Raw genomic sequence first — 27,594 nt, forward strand, 5'->3', positions numbered from 1 at the left:
TAATCCCAGCATTTGGGAGGCTGAGACTGGAGGACGGCAGTTCGCGGACAGCCTCAGCTACTTAGTGAGGTCCTCCGAAACTCAGTGAGACCCTGTTTCAAAATAAAGAATAAAAAGTTGGGCAGGAGGTGTTGCTCGGAGGTCAAATGCCCCTGGGTTCCATCCCCAGACCTACAAAAAAAAAAAAAAAAAAAAAAAAAGGAAAAAAATAGGGCTGGAGATGTCAGTCGGTGGTAGAATGCCCCTGGGTTCCATCCCCAGTACCAATAAATAAATAAATAAATAAATAAATAAATAAATAAATAAATAAAGTCAAACATTGTTTTGGCTGTTGCTATGAGAGTGTTTTTGAAAAAGATTAACATTTTAAGTTGGTAGACTCAGTAATGCAGATGCCCCACACCTAACATGGGTGGGCTTCATTCAATTAGTTAAAGAACTGAAGAGAATAAAAGGCTGACTCTCACATAACAGAGAACTCCTCCTGCCTCCCGAATGCCGCCAAGTGGAAACGTGCAACTTCAGACTACGACTGGTCTTTAGACTGTAACTATGCCATCGGCTCTCCTGGGTCTGTTTTTCTTTTTTGTTTGTTTGTTTGGTCCTGGGAATTGAACTCAGGGACATTCTACCTCTGAGCTACACCCCAGCCTCATTTTATTTTTTATTTTGAAACAGGTTTTCACTAAGTTGTGGAGGAACCTCACTAAGGTGACCCTGTTTCAAAATAAAGAATAAAAAAAAAAATAGGGCAGGGGGTGTAGCTCCGAGGTCAAATGTCCCTGGGTTCCATCCCCAAACCCGCCAAAAAAAAAAAAAAAAAAAAAAGAAGAGCACCGCTCACTAGCACACCATGCATTTGTACAGGTGCCTGTTAATAGAAATTTAATGGTATGTGAACTAATTTTCAAAATAATATAGCCGAGCATGGTGGCCCATACTTGTAATCCCAGCATCTGGGAGGCTGAGACAGAAGGGTCAGTGTTCACAGATAGCGCAGCTACCTAGTGAGGCCCTTTGCAGCTCAGTGAGACCCTGTTTTGAAATAACGAATAAAACATAGGGCTGGGGGTGTAGCTCAGAAGTAGAATGCCCTTGGGTTCTATCCCCAGTACCAAAAAAAATATGTTATTTTATTGAATTTTATTTATTTATTTATTTATTTATTTATTTACTTATTTTTTGCAGTATTAAAGATTGAACCCAAGGGCATTCTACCTCTACACCCCAGCTCTATTTTGTTTTATTTTTTTATTTGGAAACAGGGTCTCACTAAGTTGCTGAGAGACTCATTCAGTTGTTGAGGCCGGCCCCCAACCTACAATCTTTATGCTTTAGCCTCCCAAAGTACAGTCAGGTACTACCATGCCTAGCTTTTTTTTATTTCCACACACATGCATGTGTGCGCGTGCATGTGTGTGTGCGCGTGCATGTGTGTGTGTGTGTGTGTGTGTGTGTGTGTGTGTGTGTGTGTGTTACTGGGGATGGAACCCAGGGGCATTCAACCTCCAAGCTACATCCCCTGCCCTAATTTTTTTTTTTATTCTTTGTTTTGAAACTTGAGTTGCAGAAGGCCTCACTAAGTAGCTGAGGCTGTCCGCGAACCGTGATCCTCCTGTCTCAGCCTCCCAAATGCTGGGATTACAAGCGTGCGTCATCACACCCGGCTCCAGCTTATTTTATTTATGTAGTTATTTATTTGGGTGGATCTGGGGGTGGATTCCAGGGTCTGGCACACGCTAGGCAAACACTATACCACTTAGTGTCATTTTTGAATTGGCATATCATAGAATAACCTAATGAGGTTATCAGCAAAACAGCTTTAGGATTTCATGAGTTGAGTGGAGACTTAGAGCTGGAAAGGCTTGTCCTAGCTCTGCTGGCCTAATCACTGTTCTCTGGCCCTGAGAAGGCTTGGAGGGTGTTGTTAGGCATCAGTTTGTGGTCAGTGACTCACAGCCCAAATCATTGTTTTCAGCCCAGAGAACCAGCCATTTGGACACTGAGCCTTATAAGACCCTTGGTAAGAGGAGGTTACTCAGCCTTGGGATTAGTCTCATCCAAGCTGAATTTTAAAGGCTTTTATTGACTGCAAATCTGAAAATTCCTATTTACCACAGTGTCATAGAAACTGCATTCTAGGAAAAACATCCGTGCTCCTTCTAGTCTGTCTGGAAACCCTATGGTACTTTCTAAAGAAGTGGCTGGAGCTGGCTATGGTGGTACATACTTAAAATCCCAGCACTTGGGAGGCTGAGATAGGAGGATCACAGGTTCATGGCCAGCCTTAGCAACTTAGCAAGGCTCTCCACAGCTTAATGAAATCCGGTTTCAAAATGAATAATAAAACAGGGCTAGGGGTGTAGCTCAGAGTTAAAATGTCCCTAGGTTCAAGCCCAAGTGCCACAAAAAAAAAAAAAAAATAGAGTGTAGCCTGGGAGCTGAACAAAGCTGGTTAGTCAGGCCTACTTGAAACTTGTCTACCACTGGGAGAGTCCATTGGTAATGTTATTTTTAGGCAAGATCAGAAAGAAAAGATGATTGGCGCACAGATTGTGCATTACAATCTCTAGAGAAATAAACCCAGCTTGGGTGGAGTAAGGAAGACAGAAGAATTCACTGAATGAGTGATCTGAACCATGAAAAGTCTGGAAATGAAATCAAGAAATCAAAAATCATAGTAGAAGGAAAGGAGGAGCTACCACAGGGAATTTGGGGAAGAAAAAGACTGCTGTGCACTGCTGAGGGAAGCATTGTAAAAGCTATCTCATTTTTGACATGAGCACACAAAAAACACCATCAGTGATGAGCCATCAGTGATCCAGGAGGCCATAGATATGTGAGAATCGGAACATAGGATGGCAGCAGAAGGGGCAGCCTTTGCACTATTGCCAAAAAGGTGCAACCAATGCTTTGCCTCTTAAGTGTGGTCCAAGGAGCAGCAGCATCGCCAAGCAGGAGCTTGCCAGAAAGGCAGAATCTCAGCCGGGCTCCGCAGTGCAGGCCTACAATCCCAGTACTTGGAAGGCGGAGGCAGGAGGATCACAGGGTTGGAGGCCAGCAGGGTAACTTAGCGAGACCCTGTTTCAAAATAAAACGTGAAACAGGCTGCAGGTGTGGCTCAGAGGTAGAATGCCCCTGAGTTCACTCCCCAGTACCACAAGGAAAAAAAAAAAGGGAGAGAGAGAAATAAATGCAGATTATCAGTACCACAAGGGGAAAAAAAAAGGGAGAGAGAGAAATAAATGCAGATTATCCTCCAGACCTACTGAATTTGAATCAACATCTCAGCAGGATTTCTAGGGAATTATAGAATGCATATCAGAGAGAACCCTGGTTTTGTTCAGGCCTTTCTTACCTTACCTCCATGTATTTCTTTTCCTTTTTACTTTCACCTTTTATCATCTTCATCAAATTCCCCCAAAGACTCATGTGCAGAAGTCAGTATGCTGGGTGCTTACACCTCAGCTTCATCCGATTTCATAGAACAAACCAACCTCGATTCATAAACATCTGAACAAAACTGCTGCACTGGCCCAGAAAGGCAGAGGCAAGCTCCCTCCCCCACGAGATCTGTATTTGTGTCATTTATTTATACAGAGACTTAAGTACACACAGTGCTTTGTAGGGGCACATGCCAAGAAACAATTCCTGGTCTATGAAAAAATATTTTTCTTTTTCTCTCATAACCCTAGGGAATAGTAAGGGTGGAGATGGAATTATGAAATCTTTGGACTAAAATACATGGGCTGAATAGAAGGAAGCTGTAGGTATTTGTTAGGCCTCCAAGCCTCTCTAAGAAAATAAGCAAGACTTTCCCAAACAATATGCATGAGCAGATTTTTTGCTTTATGAGCAGATTTTTGCTTTATATAAAAATAAACCCTCAGTTATCAGAAAGACGCCCACAGACTCACACACACACACACACACACACACACACACACACACACACACACTCACAAGCACTCACACCAGAGGAAGTATGTTGGTCAAAGATACTCATTTATTAAAGTAAATTGAAAAAAGAAAATACTTAATGATACAAAAAAGTATGGAATAACCATGATAAAATATTATTTAGCCACTCAGATCAGAGTTTTGACAATATTTAGTACAAAACTAACAGTAAGTGGTACAGCAGAATACAAACTTTCTATTCACCATTATGATGGTTTGGATCTGGAGAATCCCCAAAGGCTCCTGTGCCGAAGGTGTGGTCCTTCAGTGTTCAGGATGGGCGTGTGGGGAAGTGACTGGATCCTGAGGGCCCCGCCTGCATCACAGGATTGTCCATTGATGGCTGAATGCACTGCTGGGAGGTGTGGAGACTGGGGCTGGGACCCAGCAGAGGGGAGCAGGCCCTTAGAGGCCTGCCCCTGGGGGCTGTAGATTGTCCCTGCCCCCACCCTCTGCTTCCCCACTGCCAGGAGTAGCTGAGCCCCTCTGCTCTGCTGCATCCTTCCACCATGATGTTCTGCCTCACCTCAGGCCCAACGCAGTGGAGACACCTGACCATAGGCTGAAACCATGAGCCAGAATAACCTTTTCCTGCCTTGTTATTTATGTCAGCCATTTTGGTCACAGCAACGAAAAGCTGACCAACACAATCATCATCCCACTTTTATGAAAATAAAAAGAGGAACAAGCCGGGCGTGGTGGCGCACGCTTGTAATCCCCGCGCTTGGGAGGCAGAAACAGGAGGATTGCGCAGGTTCGAAGCTAGCCCCACGCGCTGGCTTAGGAGACCCTGTTTCCAAATAAAAATGCAAAAATAGGTCTGGGAGTGTAGCCCGGAGGTAGAAGGGCTTCCAGGAACCCCAGTACCACCAAAAAAAAAAAAGAGGAACAAAATATAGTACAGTGTCAATAATCTGTATCTCTGAAGTTGGTATTGTGAGTGATTTAAATTTTATGCTTTGTATTTGCTGTATTTTCCAAATATCTACAATTAGCATGTGTACTTTTCTAGTCATATTTGTTTCAGTAAACGTTTTTTCCTGATCCCACTAAATCTTTCCTGTCTATTCCGTTTTTGATAGTCTACTTATTTACTCCTCCCAAGCCAGAAAAGATGCATGGTAATTCAATTCTGCTGCATGGGAATTCAATTCTCTCTTTGAAAATTGAAGCGGGCCAGGCCTGTACATGGGAGGTTGAGATGGGAGGACTGGAGGTTCAAGGTCAGTCTCAGCAACTTAATGAGGCCCTTAGCAACTTAGTGAGACCTTGTTGCAAAACAAAAAATAAATAGGGTATAGCTCTGAGGTAGAATGCTCCTGGGTTCAGTCCAAGGAAGGAAGGAAGGAAGGAAGGAGGTTTTATGCTGGATCTGTACACTGAGGAGCAAGGCAGAGCCGGAAAGGGATCAGAATGAGACTTCATTTCCTAAATCTCCCTAAATCAGCCCTCCTGTGTGTGTCTTCTGGGCTTTGTTTAGTGTTTTGGGTTCCCAAATACGTCCATTGTTAATTGACATGAAAATCTATTCTAAAGGCCAAAACATGGTTTTTGCATTATACAGAAACGCAGAGAAAGGAAGAAACCTTAAAGCCCATCCAATCCCCTAGAGCTTTTTTGCTTTATATAAAAATAAACCCTCAGCTATTGGAAAGACACACACACACACACACACACACACACACACTCACACACACACACTCACATGTACTCATACCAGAAGAAGTATGTTGGTCAAAGATACTCATTTATTAAAGTAAATTAAAAAAATACTTAATGATATAAAAAGTATGGAATTACCATGATAAAATATTATTTAGCCACTCAGATCAGAGTTTTGACAATATTTAGTACAAAACTAACAATAAGTGGTACAGCAGAATACAAACTTTCTATTCACCATTGTGATGGTTTGGATCTGGAGAATCCCCACGGTGGCGCACGTTGGAATCAGCTGAGTAGCTTGAAAAGGCCTGACAATGTCATGGGGTCCTGCCTCAGAGATCCTGTTTGAGGAACCCCAGGGCGTGGCCTTCGGGACTGCACTGCATTTTCCTATGCTTCCCAAGGTGGTTTCATATGGAGCAAAAGGGACTAGAGAACCACCACTCTTACCCAAACTCTACCACAACCCCACTGCTAGGCATTTCCTTTGGACTGGAGTGATGTGTCCAGCTGGGGCCAGCTCCATCTCAGGCTTCTAGAGTCTGAGCAGGGCAAATCGTCCCCAGACCTAACAGTGATCTGACCAGGTGGGCAGCCATGATTTATGGCTGGGAGGAGGGAAGGACCAATTTTAGCAACAAATACCAATCCTGACCACATAGGTACTATCCCCCTTTATAGACAATTAAGTTAACTTAAGTTTATTTATTTGCCCAGGAACTCTCAACTAGCTTATGCTTGGGCCAAGATTTTTACCCTGAAGCCTTAATCTTTTGACTTTACTCCAGAATTGAATATAAAAGCATTTTGCATTGTTGTTGTTATTTTGGGGTTGTTTTGTTTTGTTGGTTCTGGGGTTTGAACCTAGGTGTATTCTACCTCAGAAATACATCATCAAATCTTTTTGCTGTTATTTTTTTAATTTATTTTTTGGAACAGGGTCTTGCTAAGTTGCTGAGAATCTCACTAAATCTCACTATTTTGCTGAGGCTGGTCTCGACCTACAATTCTCCTGTCTCAGCCTTCCAAGTACTGGGACTACAGGCATGTGCCACCATGCCCAGCTAGCAGTTATTTAAAATATTTTTGGGGCTGGGCATGGTGGCGCACGCATGTAATTCCAGCGCTTGGGAGGCGGAGATAAGAGGATGGCACAGGTTCGAAGCCAGCCGCGCTGGCTTAAGAGGCCCTGTTTCCAAATAAAAATATAAAAATGGGTCTGGGAGTGTAGCCCAGAGGTAGAAGGATTTCCAGGAACCCCAGTACCACCAAAAAAAACTTTTTTTGGAATAATTTTTTTTTTTTTACGGGCGTGGTGGCGTACGCTTGTAATCCCAGCATTTGGGGGGGCGGAGACTGGAGGATCACAGTTCGCAAGGAGCCTCAGCTACTTAGGCCCTTTGCAGCTCAGTGAGACCTGGTTTCAAAATAAATAATAAAAAGTAAGGCTGGGGATACAGCTTGGAGGTAAAATGCCCCTGGGTTCCATCCCCATTACTGCAAAAATAAATAAATAAATAAATAATAAATAAATAAATAAATAAATAGGCTGAAGGTATAGCTTGGAGGTGACCTGTCCCTGTGCTCAATCCCCAATAAAACACACACACACACAATACATTTTAAATAGAGTGCCAGAGACAATGTCAAAGAACAACACAGGATAGTTAATTACCAAAGGCAGATAGTGAAAGGAGAAGCTGCCCTCTTGTCTGGGCCAGAAGAGAAGCGGCCCTAGTTGACCTGGAGGGATGCGAGTCTGTCTCCTCCTGGGCAGCCAGGATCGAAGCAGGCCCTTCCAGCTTTCAGTAACAGCAAATATGGCCCAGCTGTGATAACTGCTCTGGAATTTGCAGTTCACACTGGACAAAGGGTATAAAGTCCTAATTATGGGCTCTAGGGAGCGAGCTTCTCTAGTGCCCTGGAGACACACCCCTCGCTCCATACTGTGGGAACAACCCAAGGCCTCGGGACTCAGGCAGGACTCAGGCTTATTTTGGAAGCAAGGGCTCCAGCAAAAGGAATGAAAACAATATTAATATTTAGACTTTCCTCTTCTGAGGAGACCCTATTCCTGCCTCTCCCCCTTCGCCTAGAAACTCTGTGAGGCTGGTGAAGCAGGAGGGTCCCAACCAGGAGGGAGAAGAGAAAGCTCCTCAGGGCTCCCGGGCAGCCAGGGCGACTCAAGCTACAGCCTTCTCTCCTTGCAGGGCCACCGGCCTTTGAGCTGAGCTTGGCACCTGAGGAAGGTTAAAACTTGGGTATTGTGGACAACCATTGGTGGGAGGGGGGAAGGGAAATTGGGAACGGGGGAGAGAGGGCACCAAATATAGTTTAAATGTATACCATTTATGTTCAATAATAATTTTGTTTTTTTAAAAAAAGACCCTGTTTCCAAATAAATATAAAAATAGGTCTGGGAGTGTAGCCCAGAGGTAGAAGGGTTTCCAGGAACCCCAGAACCACCAAATAAATAAATAAAAATAAAAAATAGGACTGGAGGGGCAGGGTATAGCTTAGAGGTAGAATGTCCTTGCGTTCAATCCCCAGGACTGCAAAAGAAAAAAGAAAAGAAAAGGAAAGAAAAAAGAACCTGAAAAAAAAAAAACTTGGGTATTTGGATTCCAACGATAATTAATGTGAATAGACTCTAGATTTAGCTCTTCAACGAAAGTAGAATTTTTCTGTTCTCTCCCCTCCTCCTTGCCTCAGAGCCAGGTCTAGGACAAGGCAAGTGGGGGCCAGAGTGCCCTGGGCAAGGCCCCTGCATGGCCTAGAGAGCGAGCACCCGTTTCCTGAACCTTGGCACCCTAGGTCCTTGGCTGGCCTCACTCAGGTCTGACCTGGCTGGCCCCCTCTTCCTTACCCAGTGCTCCACCCCCATGATATCATCATGATGACCTGGCACCTACAGGATGAATAGGGGCCCGATCCTCAAAATGCCCACCTCCCCTCCTCCCCCAGTTATACTTGGTATAATTTCGTGAGCCGACTTCCAGCTTTGAATAGGGCCAAATATGAGCAATCCTTCCAGCCGCCCCCTGGTGAGATTCCAAGTCCAGCAGATTGCTGCCCTAGAGGATGAAAGATGTTCTAACTTGTCTAATGAATCACTAAATTAAGAGTTTGGGGGTTAAACCCGGGTATGGTGGTGCACGCCTGTAATTCCAGTACTGGGGAGTCTGAGATGAGAGGGTTGCGGGTTCCAGGCTAGCCTCAGAAATTTAGTGAGACCCTCAACCACTTAGCAAGATCCTGTTTCAAAATAAAAAATAAAAATAGGGCTGGGTGTATAGCTCAGTGGTAGAATGCCCCTGAGTTCAATTCCTAGTACGATACACACAAAAAGAGAGAGTTTAGGTGTTTAGAAAGAAGAGAGAGAATCTGGTTGACTCTCTGAGATTTCCAACTTAAGAATATAAAACCAAGAAGTGGAAAAAGTGTGGGAGTGCAGGCAAGTAGTCCAGAGAGGTATGCAGGGTGGAAAAGGGTCACCGTTTAAAGTTTTGGCTTCTCAGATATCCAGGATATTTAAGCAGGGCTGACAGCTCAGAATTGTTCTCAAACACCTTGATCCAAACTTCCTCACATAATAATAAAGCAATTTTAACTACTGAGTGGTTAGCAACTCACTAGTTATCAGCCTCAGGAAAGCGGCTTTAAAAATTCTGGTAGCCGGGCGTGGTGGCGCATGTTTGTAATCCCAGCATTTGGGAGACTGAGACTGGAGGATGGGGGCTCACGGGCAACCTCAGCTACTTAGTGAGGCCTTCTGCAACTTAGTGAGACCCTGTTTCAAAATAAAGAATAAAAAACTAGTGCAGGGTGTGTAGCTCGGACATCAAATGCCCCTGGTTTCTGGTTCCATCCTCAGACCTGTAAAAAAAAAAAAAAAAAAAATTCTGGTGCCAGCCTGGCAGGGTGAAGCATACTGATAACCCAATACTTGGGAGTCTGAGACAGGAGGATCACAGATTCAGAGGCAACCCTGGTAACGTAGTGAGGCTCTCAGCAACTTTGTGAGGCCTTATTTCCAAGTAAAAAAATAAAATAGAGTGTAGCTCCAAGGTAGCATACCCCTGGGTTCCATCCCCAGCACAAAAAAAGGAAGGAAAGAAAAAGGAAGGAAGAAGGAAGGAAGGGAGGGAGGGAAGGAGGGAGGGAGGAAGGAAGGTCAGAGATAGAATGCCCTTGGGTTCATTTCCCAGCACCACAAAAACAAATAAACAAAAATTCAGGTGCCCTAGCCCCACCTCCAAGATGGTATTGAATGAGTCCCCCTGGCGGTCAGTGATTTTGAACCCTCTGTAGGCAGTTCCCATGTATTGCTAGGCTTAAGGATCTCTGTGGTAGGTGGGGTCTGATGCCCTCTTTCACATTCCATGATACTGAGAAATAATAAGTTATTGCTTGTTTGATGTGGCTTCTCTAGGCAGAACCCAGTTCAACTGTCCCCATTAGAATATAACTAAGTTTAAAGGAAGGTGAAGGGTCATTAATGAAGTCTCTGCCCCCCAGGCAGAAGGAAGTAGGAAAAAAGACAGCCAGTGATGACATGGCTAAGGAGCACGTTTTAAGTAAAAACCTGCTCCAGAGCCTCACAGCCACAGAGGGAGCAGAGAAGTCAAAATTGAGTTGCTGTGTGTGCTCAAAAGCCAGCAGCCCGGGGCCCGGGGCGAGACTGGTGCACCCTGACCCTTATGCAATTACCCAGCCGACCTCCACAGTGGGTGCAGGCCCTTGGGTAATCAGCCGACAACCTCAGCCTGACCTCCTGGGAGGTCGCCAATGCCAATTAAACTGGAGGTCACCGGGGTTTGACGAGGATGGTGGCCAGCCTGGGCTTCACAGAGCGCTAAGTCAACAGTAGCCTGGCAGAGCCTAGACAAGCTGGTCACGTGCTGAGCCCAGTGACAGGGACATGGGTGAAAGGCCCATGCAAGATTGGGCAAGGAGGATTCTGCGACTAAAGTCCCAGGGCAGAAGAACACGTAGTACTTCACAGCAGATATTCCCATGCAGCTGCCCGGTGCCTTACCACAGGGCAGGCTCTTACCCTGGACATAAAGATTGTGTTTAATTACTCTCCTCTGGACTTTCCATTTGCACTATGGATTCTGAGAGCTGTAAACCCCAACAGATGCTTTTTGAAGAGCCTGCTGCCCGAGGGTGTGTGATGTGGACCTGTTTGAGACCTAGAGGTCAAGGTTCCCAGTCCCGGCCACACACTAGCTTTGGTCAGTCTGGAGTGGGCTCTGGGCGTTAGTACATTTTTAACACTGTTTGGGTGATTCTGATGAGCGGCCAAAGGCGCAGGACACTGAGCTCAGCCATTCCTGGCTCGTGTAGGGAGGCAGTGGGTGGGGTGGGGTGGGAGCGAGCCATTGCAAGGGTTCCCTGGGGAGACGAGGAGGAAATGGAAACGGGGCCAAGACCCAGAGATCTGGCACGTTTTCAGAAATCACGTGCTGATGCCTTTCAAAACTGATGCCATTGCTGAGTCTCACTCTCCACTGGCTCACCAGTCACAATCACTGCTGGGTATCAGGAATACAAAGTGTGTATGTGTGTCACCACCACTGTGAACTACATTATGATGTGAGGCTATAACGCACCAATAAAAGTATGAAAGTAAATAAAACCCAGATCTCCCCTCATGAAGCACACAGCCCAGTAGGGAAGACAGACTCATAAATACCTAATGGTTTAACAGAAAATAAGATCCTGAAGGTGGGGCCCTATGATTGGATTAGTGGCTTGTTGTTGTTGTTGTTGTTGTGTGTGTGTGTGTGTGTTGCTGGAGATTGAACCCAGAGACATTCTACCTCTAAGATATACCCCCAGCCCTTCTGAAGGGCCTCACCAAATAGCAGAGGCTGGCCATGAACCTGAGATCCTCCTGTCTCAGCCTCCCAAGAACTGAGATTACAAGTGTGTGCCACCACACCTGACGTGTGTGTGTGTTACTGGAGATTGAATCCAGGGGCATTCTACCTTTGAGCCACACTCCTAGCCCTTTCTATTTTTTCTTTTGAAATGGGGTCTGGCTAGGTTGCTGAGAATATTGCCCCATTGCTGAGACTGGCCTCAAATCTTCAATTCTCCTCTCTCAGCCTCCAAACGATTGGGATTACAGATAAGTGCCTCCACACTCAGCTTACATTACTGGCTGTATAAGAAGAGACAGACCCATGTGATGCCCTTTGCCACCTCAGGTCTCTACAGAGAGTTCCAGTGGGGCAGGAAGTCCAGTCAGAGTGTTAGAAATGTGTTAGGAGTTTAGACCTAAGATAGGAAAAAGTAAGAGTTTTTCCTTACTTATTGTCTATTTTTTAGACAACCTAGAGTCAAGACCCAGGAGCTCTCCCTACTGTAAACAAGAGCTCTATCAGAGCCACTGGAGAAGGCCAGGAGATGGTAGGTAACTTAACCACCTTTTCTGCTTTCTGTATCTTGCTTATGCTAGATGTAATATATCGTGTGCTTACTCCTCCCCTCTTCAAAGTGAGAAACTGAGTGTGTAAGCCCTTTGCCAACTGGGCCATTTACAGGTAAATCAAGAAGCCTGTCTCTGATTCTGACTTTTTTATATACTCCACAGAAACCAGGGGGAAACTGAGGGTCCTGCCACACCAGTGTCACGGGGCCATGAGTTTCCCTCAGTTCTTCTCTCCCCAAAAGAAAGATTTCACTCAGGGGGTGCAGAGAGTGTAGGCATGAACGGTTTTATTGGATGAGTTCAACAGGAGGGTCACAAGCTGGCTAGTCCAGGAGCAGAATAAAGAAGAGAGCCCAACCTGCTTCAGGGCGAGTTCCTACATTGTCCAGAAATCCTCCCCTCCTCATGCATAGTAATTTGGGGTGATTACCTTTGGGTTTTTGCACCACAGCTTAGTGTGACTGCACACTGTGTCATGTGGGAAATCTAAAGATGCAACGTAAGGCTAGAAGTCTCTGACCACAACTGGGGGGGCAATCCCCATCTTTTTCAGGAAGGCTCCTCCCTGTCTCATCTTCCCTGACCGGCTTATTCCTAGCTAGCTACCTAATACCTGCAAAAAGGCCCTCACTGGATGTGGTCCCCTTGATCTTGGGCATTCCCACCCTCCAGAACTGGGAACCAACAAAGCCTTTGTTCTTTATAAATTACCAGTCTGTGGCATTAATGCATTAGGAACAGAAATGGACCAAGACAAGGATGAGTGGACCTCAGCCACGTGGGCGAGAAGCAACCCAGCTACAGATACGGCATGCACATAGGTGTACGGGGCAAAAGTCTTCTGCATCCTGGGAAGTAGCTGCAGCTGGGAGCAGGGATCTAAGGCCGCAGAGGCAGGTGGCGCTGCACTGGGGAGAGCTGCAAACATCAGCTTGGAAGTGTGGACCTCGTCTCATAGCAGACGAGGAGCCCCAAAGGACGGAAGTCAGGATCGGCATGTGATCTGACAGGCGGAAAGCTCTGCGGCAGTCCTGGCGCTGCTGCCCAGCAGAGAGACCCTGAGGAGGTGGAGAATCTTTCCCTGCCACCTGTGCCACCACCTGCTTTTGGAGGAAGGAGGAAAGCAGTGGGTTTCTGTTGAATCCAGTCACCCCTCCTTCTCCATAGCCAACAGAGCAAGAGTGGGCCATGGTCTCTACCCACTGTAACACAGGCAGTGCGGAAACCTCACCTTCCAAAGAGGGCAGGACCTTCTCTTTGATATAGCACAGGTATCTCTGTAGCCAAAGCTAAAACAAAAGGAGCTAAGCTCTGCACTGCAGGGGTCTGCTTCCCAGATGGAAGTGGGGGCTCACTGGGCAGGTTCTTCCTCATCTCCCGCTGGGTCATCTTGACTTTCCTTTGATGGTCATTTCCCCCAAAGCCCGGCATGATTCCCATGACAGTTTGTCTTGCTGCTTCCTGGTCCCCTCAGTTCTCTACAGTAAAGCAGCACAGACCCCTGGGCTTGTTGATTCAACAGCCATTTCCAGAGGGATTGGGGTGCAGCTCTGTGGTAAAGCTTGTGCTCAGCAGGCATGACCCTGGGTTCAGTCCCCACAGTGCCCAAAAGAAAAAGATTCCACGCATTGTACTTTGATCAGGAAAAATAAAGAAATAAATAAAACTCTTTGCAAGAAGAGGCAGACGCGCAGACACTATGCCTGATGACTGATTGTGAGCGTCAGAGAAAAGCACTATTTATTCAACTGGCTTGATTAATGAGTTCCAGACAGCTATTAGAACAAAAATCATGCTTTCAGGCAACTATGTCTATTTATGTCATGGTGAGCCTCCGCAGAGAGCCCAGATAATGCTTGTTATCTGTACCCACACTCGCCAAATGTTTGGATAAATAAAGATGCCGTCTGAAATTCCCTGTCTGTTGCTTTAACACAAATTTGACATGGATTGGAACACTAGTGGGTTGTGTTCTATTTCACAGCTATGTGGCTTCCATGGCCAAGAAAATGGGAAGAAGGGGAGCTCCTGAGGCTAGAGATTTGAGTAGGAATCTATTTGTTTAATCTGCAGCCCCCTCCAACCCGTGGTTCATTGGATGTTAGGTAACCAAGTCCTTGAGTGGGGGCTGGAATTGTCTGCCTGTAACTAGTGATGTAATCTAAATAGACTCACCTGCACTCACAGACCAGAGACACATAGGAGAGTCTTGGGCATGCCAATCCCATGGGCAGCTACTTCCTTAGATGGAGTATGTTTGTTTTTTACTGGCTCTGACCACTTGCTCTGTTTTGGTTCCCTGAGACCCTGTGGGCTTTGTGATTTGTTCCTGGGTCCTGGTAGCGTACGATTCTGTTTCCTAGCTTTTGGCTGTCATCGCTGGGCTTGTACTACCCTGGAGCTCCTTTGTGACCACACACCAACTTAAGGGCAGCAGCAAGGCCCCACCCCTAATGAACATAGAGGATCGGACAAAAATAGGAAGCAAGCCATGTTACAACTAGAATTGGTTGTAATGGCAGCCTGCTCCCAACCCTGGCAGCTAATATGTGGCCTGTTTCAAAGCTGAAATTTTTCTTCTGTGCCCTCATCTTCTCCCCTTTTTAACAAGTAACAGGCTCTTATCAGTTTACTGACCAAAGGAGTGAAGACTGGACGCCTGGCGCCTGTGAGTCTGAGGAAGAACCAACTCAAGGATGCCTCTGACGAGCCCACGTGACCCTGAAGAGACAACTCTTAAAAGGGGCTTGATTCCTTTGTTCAGGGTAAATCCAGGGTTTGATTTTGAACTCTTATGTTCATTGGCTTTCTCCGATTTGCTAGCAAATCAACACATTTCTTTTTTTTTAACAATTTTTTATTGAACATAAGTAGTATACATTTATACTATATTTGGTGCCCTCTCCCCCCCGCCCCCTTTCCCCCTCCCAACCAATGGTTGTCCAGGTTAACCATGTCTTATTCATAATTTTACACATGTTCAGGTGTAGACCCTCATTAATCCAGATCGGTCTTTCTCCTCTCCTATCTTTCCATTAAAACTTAGCTAGTATTTCCCCTCTAATATCTGGGGTCCTACTGGTATCCTTTGTGTTTTCTAGTTTGGGCATATTAGAGGAAACATGTGTATCTTCTCCTTCTGTGCTTGGCTGATCTCACTTAACATGATGCTCTCCAGGGCTTTCCATCTTCTTGCAAATGATATAATTTTGTTCTTCTTTATGGCTGAATAGAATTCCATTGTGTGTATTTCCCACAGTTTTGCTATCCATTCATCTGTTGATGGTGATCTGGGTTGGTTCCATATTTTGGCTATTACAAATTGTGCTGCAACACATTTCTTTTTCCTTCTTCCCAAAGGCTTGTCCCAATTATTTGATTCAGCAAATCGAGGCTGGTTTCGGAACTCGGTTACACAATCACCAAGCCCTGAAATTCTACTTTATCCAAAATATCCAGTTAACACACAGAGAACGAGAAGTGGCCAAACCATATACCAATCAGGTTACAAAGACCAATGATTCAGTTGAGATAGATACACCTTTCGAAACAGAGCTTCAAACAGACCTGGCACAAATATTTGCTCTTGCTGAGATAATCCATGTTCAGTGTTTGAGCCCTTGTGCACACTGAGGTGGACTTAGCATCAAGTAGCCACCTTTTATCTCCCCCAAGTCATTCTGCTTTTGAAACTAGGATCCCATTATTCTCCAGGGGAACTGTGATGGAGTTGATGAATTCATTCGGACAAAACTCAAATTCACTTAAAGTTTGTATTGTATAGAAACCAGGGACATTTATAAGGCACAAGGATGAATCGAAGAATTCAGTCTTCAGAAAGGTTGGGATGCAGCTGGGCCTCAGGGACAGTTAAGTCTAGTTAAGGCTAGGAGGGGTGAGCCCTGCTAGTCTCTGCTTCTTCCTGCAAGAGGCCACGTTTCTACTTCTCTGAAGTCTAGCTCTCTCCTCATGGCAGGATACCTGACTACCAACGGCTTCTGACTATTTCATCCACTAAAAAGACCCCCCTCTCATGGGCTGCCATTCCAGACCCTCAGGAGGAAGCCCTTGGTCTGCGTACCACAGGGCTGCTTCCTCTGCAGCCCCTGATGGGGGTGACAGTGCAGCACGGCATGAAGCCCCCAGAGAAGGGAGGCGCGACAATTGATCAGAACAGGGGAAGGCCATCGCCTGTCTTGCTCCTGAGCTTCACGGATCCTGGCCCCATAGAGCAAAACAAGGATTTCCCCATTATATCTCATCCTTGTCAAAATACAGGGGCCATGGTCTTAGACAAGCCACTTCTGGAACTCTTACCAACTATTGGCTTGTAATATTACTATGTATTAGAAAGAAAAAACTGAGCTACCTAATCTGAAGCCCCTTCTGTTTCAGAAAAAGACCTATTTCTGCATCTGAATGAGGCTAATCCTCAGCAAAAGACATTTCACAGAGTGAATAAACTCATAGGTTCTGGACTTAGTTAAGGACCAAATTCTAATCCCGCTCTCCTGGGCATGATTTCTATGCCAGTAGTCCCAGTACTTGGAAGGCTGAGACAGGAGCATCACAGGCTTGAGGCCAGCTTCAGAAACTGAGACCCTTAGCAACTCAGTAAGACTCTGTTTCAAAATAAAAAGGGCTGAGTATGTAGTTCAGAGATAAAATACTCCTGGGATCAATCTTCAGTATCAAAATAAAAATCTGTGATCTAACATTTAAAGTTTCATGACAAACAGCTTCGGTTTGAGTACATGTAAATGAGAGAGTTAATCCCCACCTCTCGGTGTTGGTGACGATGATCTGAGGAGCACTGGCACCCAGAAAACCTTTCATGATACTGGATAGATTCAGTCTCCAAGAATGGCCTCTGTCCCTTCCCAGTGTCTTTGCTGTCTCCCTCCTGATACTCCCCAGGGCACCCAGAGCTCTCCCTCCAGAACTGTGCCCAAGGGATCCTTATAAAACATACACCCTTGCCCCAATTTAAAATCCTTCCTGGCTCTCTAAAACCATGAAGGTGGACTCTCAGGTGAGAGTCCCACATCCACTCTCAACTGGTTTTTTTTTTTTTTTTTTGGTGGTACTGGGGATGGAACCTAGGGGCTTTCTACCTCCGGGCTATACTCCCAGACCTATTTTATATTTTTATTTGGAAACAGGGTCTCACTAAGTTGCTGAGAGCCTCACTAAGTAGCCGAGGCTGGCTTCGAACCTGTGCGATCCTCCTGTCTCAGCCTCCCAAGCGTGGGGATTAAAGGCGTGCGCCACCATGCCCAGCGGCATCCACTCTCAATAATTTGGACCCTGCCTGCTTCTCCCTCCTCTCCCTGGCCTCTCTAAAAGCTCACTGTGCTAGATCACATGCCTTTCCAGCACAAGGTATATCTGCACATTCTGTTCCTCTTCCTGGAAAGAGCCTCCCCTGGCTACTCCAGCTAGCCTAGATCTGCAGGATCAGGAGACACTCATAAACTTCCTGTGACCCCAGTCCCCATTCTGTATTAGTTAATTTCCATTCACCCTTATGTGTACTTCTGTTAAAGTCCTTATCACACTGTTTTCATGGAGTTGATTTTGCAATCACATTCTGGGTTTATTGAGGGCAAGACTGTGTGTCCAGCACCAAGCTCAGAGCCCCATTACAAGAGATGTTCAATAAAGTTTGATTGCCTGAAACCCCAGTGGCAAGCATTGGTGAAGCCATGTGTCTGGTGAGGATGAAGATGAGACACAGTCCTTTCTCCTTGTGGCTAATTGAACCATCTGTGCATACAAGCCATGACCTTGGCCGCAACAAGCCAACTGGCACTTCCAGCTGCTCCACTGAAAACAGAACCCAGCACTGCATATAAAATGTTGGGTTTTAAATCCGCATGCCAGACAGATATGGTGGCGCATGCTTGTAATCCCAGTACTTGGGAGGCTGAGACAGGAAGATCATAGGCCTGAGGACAGTGAGTGGTAACTTAGCAAGACCCCCTTTCAAAAACAAGAGGTAGAGGATTGGGATATAACTCAGTGGTAAAGCACCCCCAGGTTCAATCCGTAATCAAATAAAAAAATAACAATAATGCTGGAAGCGGGAACCTGGGTCTTTTGAATGCTTTATGTGCCCTTCATGACTTTGTATGGTGTTCACAGAAGCCCAACTGTGGCCCCGCACTGTCCTCAGAGGCCGTGCTGTGGGACCAGGCCACAGGTAAGACTTCTATAATGAGCTCTTCCTGGCACAGCCAGCAAAAAACAACACGTGGATAAAATAACCTGTCTGTTATTTTATAGACTTCTGTGCTCTCGAAAGTCAGCCTCCAATGAAATGAATAATAAAAAGGAAAAGGCAAAACTCTGTGAGAATAAGGGTCCCATTATTCATCTGTAAGGATCATATATTGAGTTTTAAGGATGCATATATTAAACATTGCCAAGCTTTCTCCTGTTTATAATTATTAACCAGTCGCAGAGGGACTTTGGTAATTATCATCTGGGAATACCATTCAGTAAGCATACAACTTTAAAAAGGTTGACTAATTCCTAGGGTCAGGCGACATTCCCCAGGAATGTCAAAGTGGGCAGTGTGTAGAATAGTAAGGAAGCCCTGAGCAGCAAACTCGCTATGAGAGGTTTAAATGGCCTGGCCCAAAAAGAAAGCATCACAACCTCACTAGGATTTGCACATTTCTAAATTTTGTTCTGTTACTAATGGTGCAATCTGTGGTTAGCATCCTCTATAGGTAACCAAGCATATGGGGCCCAGGATGTAAACCTGAGGCCAAGGGAGTTAGAAATCCTTTCTTCATTGCATAAATATTCAGGAAGCACTCAGGTATTCAGCCTGGCACAGCAGCAGGTCCTTAAGGTAGGATCCTGGCCCCAAGGCCATAATGTAATAAGGGCAACCTTCCAGATAGGCACAGAGTACCCGCAGAGCCCAGAGAGGAGTAGCTAATTCTTCCTGGGGACATTGGAAAGGGTATCTTTGAGGATGTGGCTCTTGAGCTATGTCTCAAGACACTCCCCTGACTGAGCCCTGAGGAAAGGGCATTCCAGGTGAGAGAGAAAGGCGAGAGCCGTTGAGTCCCTGCTCCCCAGGGGTCAGCGTGGGTCCCTCCAGGGCATGTGCCAGGCGAGCTGGCCATGAACCTCAAAGCCCAGCAAAACAGGAGTAGGAAAAGCCAGAGAGGAGCTGGCCAGGCCTTCAGAGAGCTGGGAGGTCAATAGGGACAAAGTCCGGGTCAGATGGCGACAAAATCAACAGGTCAGAAGTTGGCAGAACAAACACAGAGAGGAGAGCTAGAGGGTGACCGCCGCTCCTGTGGGTCTGGCTTAAAGGCACAGACAGAGCCGACAAGATTCAGGACACAAAGCTGGTGTCTGGGGAACAGTAGGCATTCAGCAGAACAGGAGCAAGTGTTCTTGGGGAAGTAGGAGGCAGGAGGAGAGCCCAAAGGTTGGGGCAGGAGCCAATCATGAAAGATCTTTCCTGTTGGCTGAAGAATTGAGGCTTTATCTTATAGCCAATAGGGAGCCGTCAGTGTATGTCAAACTGGGGAGTGGCACAGAAATACACTCTAGAAAGATCACAGTGCTTTGGAAGACAATCCAGAGTGGATTTTCTCGAGGAGTGCTAAGCCTTCCACCTGTATCAGCATGCTGGATGTTTATTTTTTATTTTATTATTTTATGATACTGGGGATCAAAGCCAGGGGAGTCCTACCTCTGAGCTATACCCACATTTTATACCACTATTTTAGTTTTTATTTTGAAACAATATCTCACTAAGTTACTAAGGACCTTTACTAAATTGTTGAGACTGTCCTCAAACCTGTGATCCTCTTGTCTCAACCTTCCAGGTACTGGGATTACAGACATGCACCACTGTACCTGCTTGGGTGATTATTTTATTTATATGTACGAATGTATGTATGTATGTATGTATGTATGTATTTTGTATGTGTGGTACTGAAGATTCAACTCAGGGGCATTCTACCTCCAACCTATATCTCCCAGCCTTATTTTATTTTATTTTATTTGAAACAGGGTCTTACTAGGTTAATGAGACTCTCACTCCTTGCTGAGGCTGTCCTCGAACCTGTGATCCTCCTGTCTCAGCCTCCCAAGTACTGCGATTACAAGCGTGCGCCACCACACCTGGCTCTTGGTGATTATTTTAACTGAAGCATCATTTGAGCACCACTTTAGACCTACTGAACGTGAATTCAATGGCAAGACCTAGTGATATGCCTGTTTAACTAAACTCTCCCTGGTAGCTGGGGAACACACTAGAGTCTTGAAACCATTGGGTTGTTGGGGACAAATGAAAGAAGCAGGAGATTGTAATCATCTGGGCAGGAGGAAATGGGGCAGTGATGAAGAGGAGATATAGCCAGGAAATGTGTAAGCCAAGACCCTGTCACACAGGAGGTACCTGGAAGTACCCATCGCACACGCAGGTGAATGAAAGGGACACGATCAGGTTCTAGAAGAGCTCAGCCTCAGACTACCAGATAAAACCCCATGAAAAGGCCATTTTTGCATTAGCCAAATGGGAATGGGAATTCATACAGTTCAATTTAATGATGAAATCAATATAAACTCTTCCTTTACCACACGAGTCTGCCTGCGCAGTGGGATGAGTCACATGCTACTTGTTCTTCACCAGCAGGGGTGACTAGGAGGGTGTTGCTCCTGTCCACTGGGGTGGAATAGAAGAAATAAAATAAACAGGTAGGAAGGAGATAGAAAAGCTGGGTGTGGTAGAGCCCACCTGAAATTGCAGTACTTGGGAGGCTGAGACCGGAAGATCACAGGTTTGAATCTGGTCTCAGAAAGGTAGGTTCTCAGCAACTGAGCAAGACCTTGTTTCAAAAATAAATAAATAAATAAATAAATAAATAAATAAATAAATAAATAAATAAATAAATAAAAATAATACCAGGCATTCCAGTGCATGCTTGTAACCCCAGTACTTGAGATGGAAACAGGAGGATCGCAGGTTCTCGGCCAGCCTCAGCTACTTAGTGACGCCCTCTGCAACTTAGTGAGGCTCTGTTTCAAAATAAAGAATATTAAAAAAAAAAAAAAATAGAGCTGAGCCGGGCGTGGTGGCGCACGCTTGTAATCCCCGCGCTTGGGAGGCGGAGACAGAAGGATCGCGCTGGTTCAAAGCCAGCAGTGCTGGCTTAAGAGACCCTGGTTCCAAATTTAAAAAAAAGTATAAAAATAGGTCTGGGAGTGTAGCCCGGAGGTAGAAGGGTTTCCAGGAACCCCAGTACCACCAAAAAAAAAAAAAAAAAAAAATAGGGCTGGGATGTAGCTTGGAATAGAATCCCCCTGGGATTTAACACAATAAATGAATAAAATATGACTGGAGATGTAGCTCAAAAGTAGAATGCACCTGAGTTCAATCTCTAGCACCAAGGAAGAAGGAAAGAAGGAAGGAAGAAAGGAAGGAAGGAGAAGGGAGGGAGAGAGGGAGGGAGGGAGGGAGGGAGGGAGGAAGCCAGGCTTGGTGGGGCATGACTGTAATCTCAGTATTTGGGAGGATGAGACAGACGGATCACAGCCTCAGCAACACTGCTAGACTCTCGGCTACCTAGTGAGTAGTGAGACCCTGTTTCCAAACAAATAAATAAAAGGGCTGGAATGTGGCTGAGGTAGAATGCCCTGGGTTCAGTCTCCAGTAACACACAAGAAAGAGAGAAAGGAGGGACAGAGGGGAAGAGAGAGGAGGAGGGAGAGGGAGGGGGTAGAGACAGAGAAGCGGGCAGGCAGGCATTGTGGTGGCGCACACTTCTAATCCCAGTACTTGGGAGGTTGAGACAGGAGTATGGCAAGTTCAAGACCAGCCTCAGCAACTTAGCGAAACTCTCAGGAACCTAGCAAGACCCTGTTTAAAAAAAAAAAAAACTCTGGGAGTATAGCTCAGAGGTAGGCTGTCCCTGGCTTCAATCCCTAGTGCTACACATACACATGTCAGAAGTAAATTTTTATGATGTCATAAAAAAGGCATGTATTTGGAAACAGCTCTGCAAGGCAAATTTTACTTTTTGCAAAAAGGGATCCTGCCACCAGTAAAATGAGATGTGCCAGAACAACACAGAGGAAATGTGCTAGGCATTTTATTTTATTTGGGGGGGGGGGGTTCTGTGCTGTGCTTCCTATTGGTGGGTACACAGCCTCATAATGTCACAATGACAGTTTTACAAAATGGAGCCCAAGTGAAGCTATTTCTTTGATAGAAAAGATCTAATTTTTTTTCTTTTTCTATGGAACTGGTGATTGAACCCAGGGACATTCTACCTTCGGGCTATACCACCTGCCCTATTTTTTGAAATAGGATCTCACTAAGTTGCAGAGGACCTCACTACGTAGCTGAGTAGCTGAGGCTGTCCTAGGATCCATGATCTTCCTGTCTCAGCCTCTCAAGTACTGGGATTAAAAGCGTTTGCCACCAAGCCTGGCTGAAAAGATCCAATTATGTTCTCACGCACACAAAAGAAAAAGAAAAAAGAAAAGGAAGAAAGGGAGAGAGGGAGGGAGGGAGACATATAAAGAAGAACAAGGAAATTGTCATTTTAATGTGGAAGCCTGTGGCAAGACCTGTTAAACCCAAAAGTTTCTTAGGCATTTACAAGTGGCCCTGGGCGCTGTTGACCATCCTTGCGGAGGTTTTATTGATCAGAGGACAGAGGTCACATGAACGTGGCATCTCTTTGGGCACTTGTCAAGAGAACAGTCTCCTTGGCATTTTGAGGTCTGCTTGAACAGTTTAAACAAAAAGGATGCCTGCAAAGAGAGTGAAGTCAGGACCCCAAGATGACCCAACCCAAACCCTGCTACAACAAGACTGAGGTCGCCCTCACACACCTCCTCCTGCCAACCCCTCACACAAGTCTCCTATAAAACAGGTCCCTTAACCCCCAAAGGGGCCCCTGGATGTGTATTTCCTACTTTCCTAAATAAACTTCTGTCCAAGTCTCTGACTGGCATGTAATAAGGACCTCACTGATCCTGAGTTGAGGAATTAACCCTTTCCCTGTGACACCCTAATTTTCATGACAGTTGTGGAGAGTTCAAGGGATTTGGGGTTCAAAGAAAAAGGTGATCTGACCATGGGAGTCGGTACCCAGTCTTTATTCAGCAGCTCTTAGAGTTGCATGAGAGGGGGGGGCCCTCCCCAGTGGAGTCTGTCCAAGGGCTCAGAGGTGGTCAGGGAATTCCCAGGAGGGAGGGGCATCAGAGAGGACGGAGACCTTGCCCAGGAGCTGTCCCCATGGCCGTCAGATGCTAGGTGGGTCCTCACAGGTTGTGTGGCAGCAGGCTCTAGAATGCTTTAAACACAGTTTTGCTTGGGCTGTTTTTAAAATAATTGGATCTATAAAAATCTTAGTTTGTCAAAAGCCAGCCTTTGTGCTGTTGGGTCTCAACCTGCAGTGAAGACATAAACCCTGGGGGCCAGTTTACAGAGGCTATCTTTGGCTCATTTATGGAACAGTCCTGGGCTGGGCGACCCCAGCTCCATCCCCATCCTGCTCAGTGGGGCTCCTGTGTAGACCGGGGGAGGCACTGGGCTCCAGTTTACTTTCTCCTCTGCCTTGGGCTGCACTTGGAGCGGGGCCACCTTTGTATTTGAGGTGACTAGCCCTGGCCGCTGGGAACCCACCTTCTCCTCTCCATTGTCCTTCAGGCTGAGGATGGCTATGCTAACTCTTTGCCATCTTGTGGTTTCCCAGCCTCACCCATCACCTCTGTAGCCAGTTCCTCTATTTGAAATGCTGTGAGTGATTACTGATTTGCTGGTTGGACCCTAAATGTTGCTATCTCTCTCTACCTCTGACCTAAACCCCCAGCCCTATTTTGTTTTTTGTTTTGTTTTGTTTTGAGACAGGGTCTTGCTAAATTGCTGAGGATCGCAAACCTGCAATCCTTGAGTCTCAGCCGAATACTGGGGTTATAGGCAGGCATGGGCCAGCCCGCCTAGCTGTTACAATCACTTTATTCTCCCCAGGCCTCCAAATCATCAGAATAGCCTACAGTCTTTAACATAAACAATTGTTATGTATACAGTCTTATATAAAATGTTAATAAAGACATCTGCAAAAAGAAATTCTAAATACTTAAAGAATGTAATCTAAGGAACGGGGTGTTGTTAGACTCAAGATAAGGTCTCCAAGCCTGCCTACCCTCCCCTGTATTCTAAACCCTGCTGTGCTGAAATTCTAAAGCCACCCTTTCACACCAGACTTTCTCACATGGCGAGGCAGCTCAGCATCACACGTTGGCATCGCAGGGACATGACTGGGCCACCTCCAATCTAGCAAGAACAAAGTTGTGACTCAGAGTGGGCGCCCGGCTCTCCTAGACTAGAGCACATCAACAGTTATGAATTTGGCTCTCCTTGGAGTTTTCTCTCTGACTCCTAAAGTTGACCAGTCTTCATTAGTCATCCAAGGTCTACTTTTAGAGCTACTTCCTAAAACAAAGAAAAACAATAAAATCACTGGTGTCTCCATAGTCCAGAGATACTTGCTGGCAACACTATTGGCAACCCACACTTCCATTTCAGCATATTCTCCCTGTAAGTATATAAAGTGTCTTTACTTCAGTAAGATTATATTGTACATATTGCTTTATAATCTTTTTTTTTTCATTTAGTAGTCTATGAACTTTTCACCAAATATATTCAAAATCGGGTGTACCATCTTTTAAAATGATGCACAGTATTCCAGAAGATATGGACATCTCATCATTTTATTATTAGTTTTCAGCATTCCCTGACCCGGGTAGTATTTTTTTTTTTTTTCCTTTTGGTACTAGGGATGGAACCCAGGGGCATTCTACCTCTGAGCTACACCCCAGCCCTATTTTTTTCTATTCTTTACTTTGAAACAGGGTTTCGCTGAGTTGCAAAGGGCCTCACTAAGTGGCTGAGGCAGTCTGTGAACCACAATCCTCCTGTCTCAGCCTCCCAAATGCTGTGATTACAAGCGTGTACCACACCCAGCTCCAGGCTGTGTTTTGATGAACACCCTCATTGTGCACACCCTTACTATTGCCTTGAGTATAAATTTCTAGAGTACAATTGAGTAAAAAATATATACATCTTAATACTGCTAGTCAGCTTGCCATTACTGTAACAAATATCTGAGGTAGTCAACTTATGAAGAGAAAAAGTTCATTTTGGCTCCATTTTAGAGATTCCAGTCCATGATCAGGTGGACCTATGGCTTTGTGGTGGGGGCAGCACACCCCAGTGGGAACGTGTGACAGAGCAAACTGTTTACATCATTGCCAGGGATGAAAGAGAGGAAGGGTCAGGGTCCCAACATCCTGTTCAAGTCCTGAAGACCTCCACTGCACCCCACCTCTTAAAATTTTCACCATACCCCAAAAGTGCTAGGTAAGGACTAAGCCTTTAACACACTGGTCTTTGGGGGACTTTTAGGATCCAAACTGTAGCTAAGATGTAAGGCGGTGTTGCCAAATAGCCACAAGGTGTTTTTGTTTGTTTTGTTGGATTTTTTTTAGAATTTATTTATTTATTTTTTATATTTTCAAAGAAGAAACATCAATGCTGGCAAGATGCAACAACAGCAATAAAACTCTTGAAGAAAGGATTCGGCTATATTCATCTTGGTATTTCACAAAATACCCAGAACATTGCAATACATGTTGAATTTTTTTTGGGGGGGTATGCATAAGAGCATATTCAACCTCTGTGAATGAATTTCATAAAATAAGGGCACACCACGCTGCCCAGTGCTTTGCCCAGGGTTCTCGATTCTGGTAGCCCAGTACAACCACCCAGAAAATTTGGAAGGTTACAGGAGCTTAGATCCCGTCTTAGACCAATGCAATCAGAACCTTGGCAAGAGGGTGACATCCTGGCGTCATCCTATTTCCAAAGCTCCCGCAGGCCTCCTACAGCGCAAATGGGCTGAGGAACTGATATGCCTCAAAAATGGCAGGCAACTGAGAAAGAAAAGAAGGATTTTGCTGCATTTTCCTGATCACTGTGCACAGTAAAAATACAGTAGAAATGGAGGAACTGAGCAATTTGGGACTCTACGAGCCGACGGCTGATTTTCCTGGCATTTAAGCCGAGAGAGTTGGTTTAATATCTTCCAGAGCAGGGTGTTTTCTTCTGTTCTCAAAGTGCCAAGCTTTCAAGAAAACCCTCTCTTATCATCATCCCTATATGGAAATCAGGACGACAGATGGGAGGATAACGGATTGCGTCTTCTCAAGTTAGAGCTGCTTTTATTTGCAAGGCACCAAATTCATACTGACTGCAGGGACACACTGACATGATTTATTACAAGAGGAAATAGCAGCATCATGCGCTCCGTCTTTGCTTAGGACCGTAAGGCTAAGTCTTGCCCGTGCCCAGGACAGATCCAATGGCCATTGGCAGAAACTGTTCGCCGGGGCTGCAAGAGGCAGCTCCTGTTCTCAGTGACTAAGTGTTGGAGAATCTCCGTCTGCCCAACCAGGAAACCTGGATTTCACAGCAGTGAGGTTCCCACCAGCATCCCGCTGCTGTTGATCCATCTGCCAAGTACAAGGGAAACACCGTATATTTGTTTTTTTACTGTTAACGCTTTAATTGTAGGCTCCTACACACGCATTCAAAAATGCAGCACGACATTATGAAAGGAAATGAATAGGCGCAGCCTGTTCACTTCTGCAAGGCGGGGTCTCCAGATCCTGAAAGACCCGTGGGTGGCCCTGAGAGATCCCTCTCCACCTCAGCAGCATGAAATCCTGAGCCAGTCATCCATCAGCAGAGGCTGCCCGCTGCCTGCTGCCCGCTGCCCAGACAGCTCCTGGCTCCTGGCAAGGCTGGTCTGTAGACAATCCCCAGCCCCATGGGAAAGGAAAGGAGGAGAAGGATCCCCGGGAAAACCAGAGAGGACTAAGAGACCTACTAGCTGCTCTTCCCCCACTTCCCTCGGTGCAGGCCGAAGCTCTGTTCCCACCTAGGAATGCATAAGGACACTTGGAGGAGGGTCAGGAATGGGAAACGGAACTTAGAAATCTTCTGGTTCAAGCCAGGCATACTTGTAATCCCAGCAATTGCGAAGCTGAGCCAGGAGAATCCCAGGTTCGAGGACAGTCGCAGCAAATAGTGAAACTCTCGTCAACCTAGCAAGACCCTGTTTCCAAATAAATATAAAATAGGGCTGGGGGTGTAGTTCAGAGGTAGAATGCCCCTGGGTTCAATCTCTGGTGCCACAAAAAATAAGAAGATAAAGGAGGGTAAAATACATATAAAATGCCAGAATAGGGTCAAAGGACTAACCAACTTGCCCGATGTGGCGAATTTAATCATAGAGAGTGGTAGAATTCAGTTCTTCTGGTCCTCAGATCCATGTGCTTCACATGCCCACAGTTCTCAGCCTTGCCTTCCCACCAGTATCACCCACAGTGGGGGTCCCCAAAAGAACCCATACTTGGCCCCAACCCCAGAGAGTCTGCCTGAACCGGTCCAGGAGGTTTCATAGCTGGTCAGGTGATCAGCACTGGCA

The sequence above is a fragment of the Muscardinus avellanarius genome (assembly GCF_963383645.1).
Source record: "Muscardinus avellanarius genome assembly, chromosome: 15".
Classification (NCBI taxonomy): Eukaryota; Metazoa; Chordata; class Mammalia; order Rodentia; family Gliridae; genus Muscardinus; species Muscardinus avellanarius.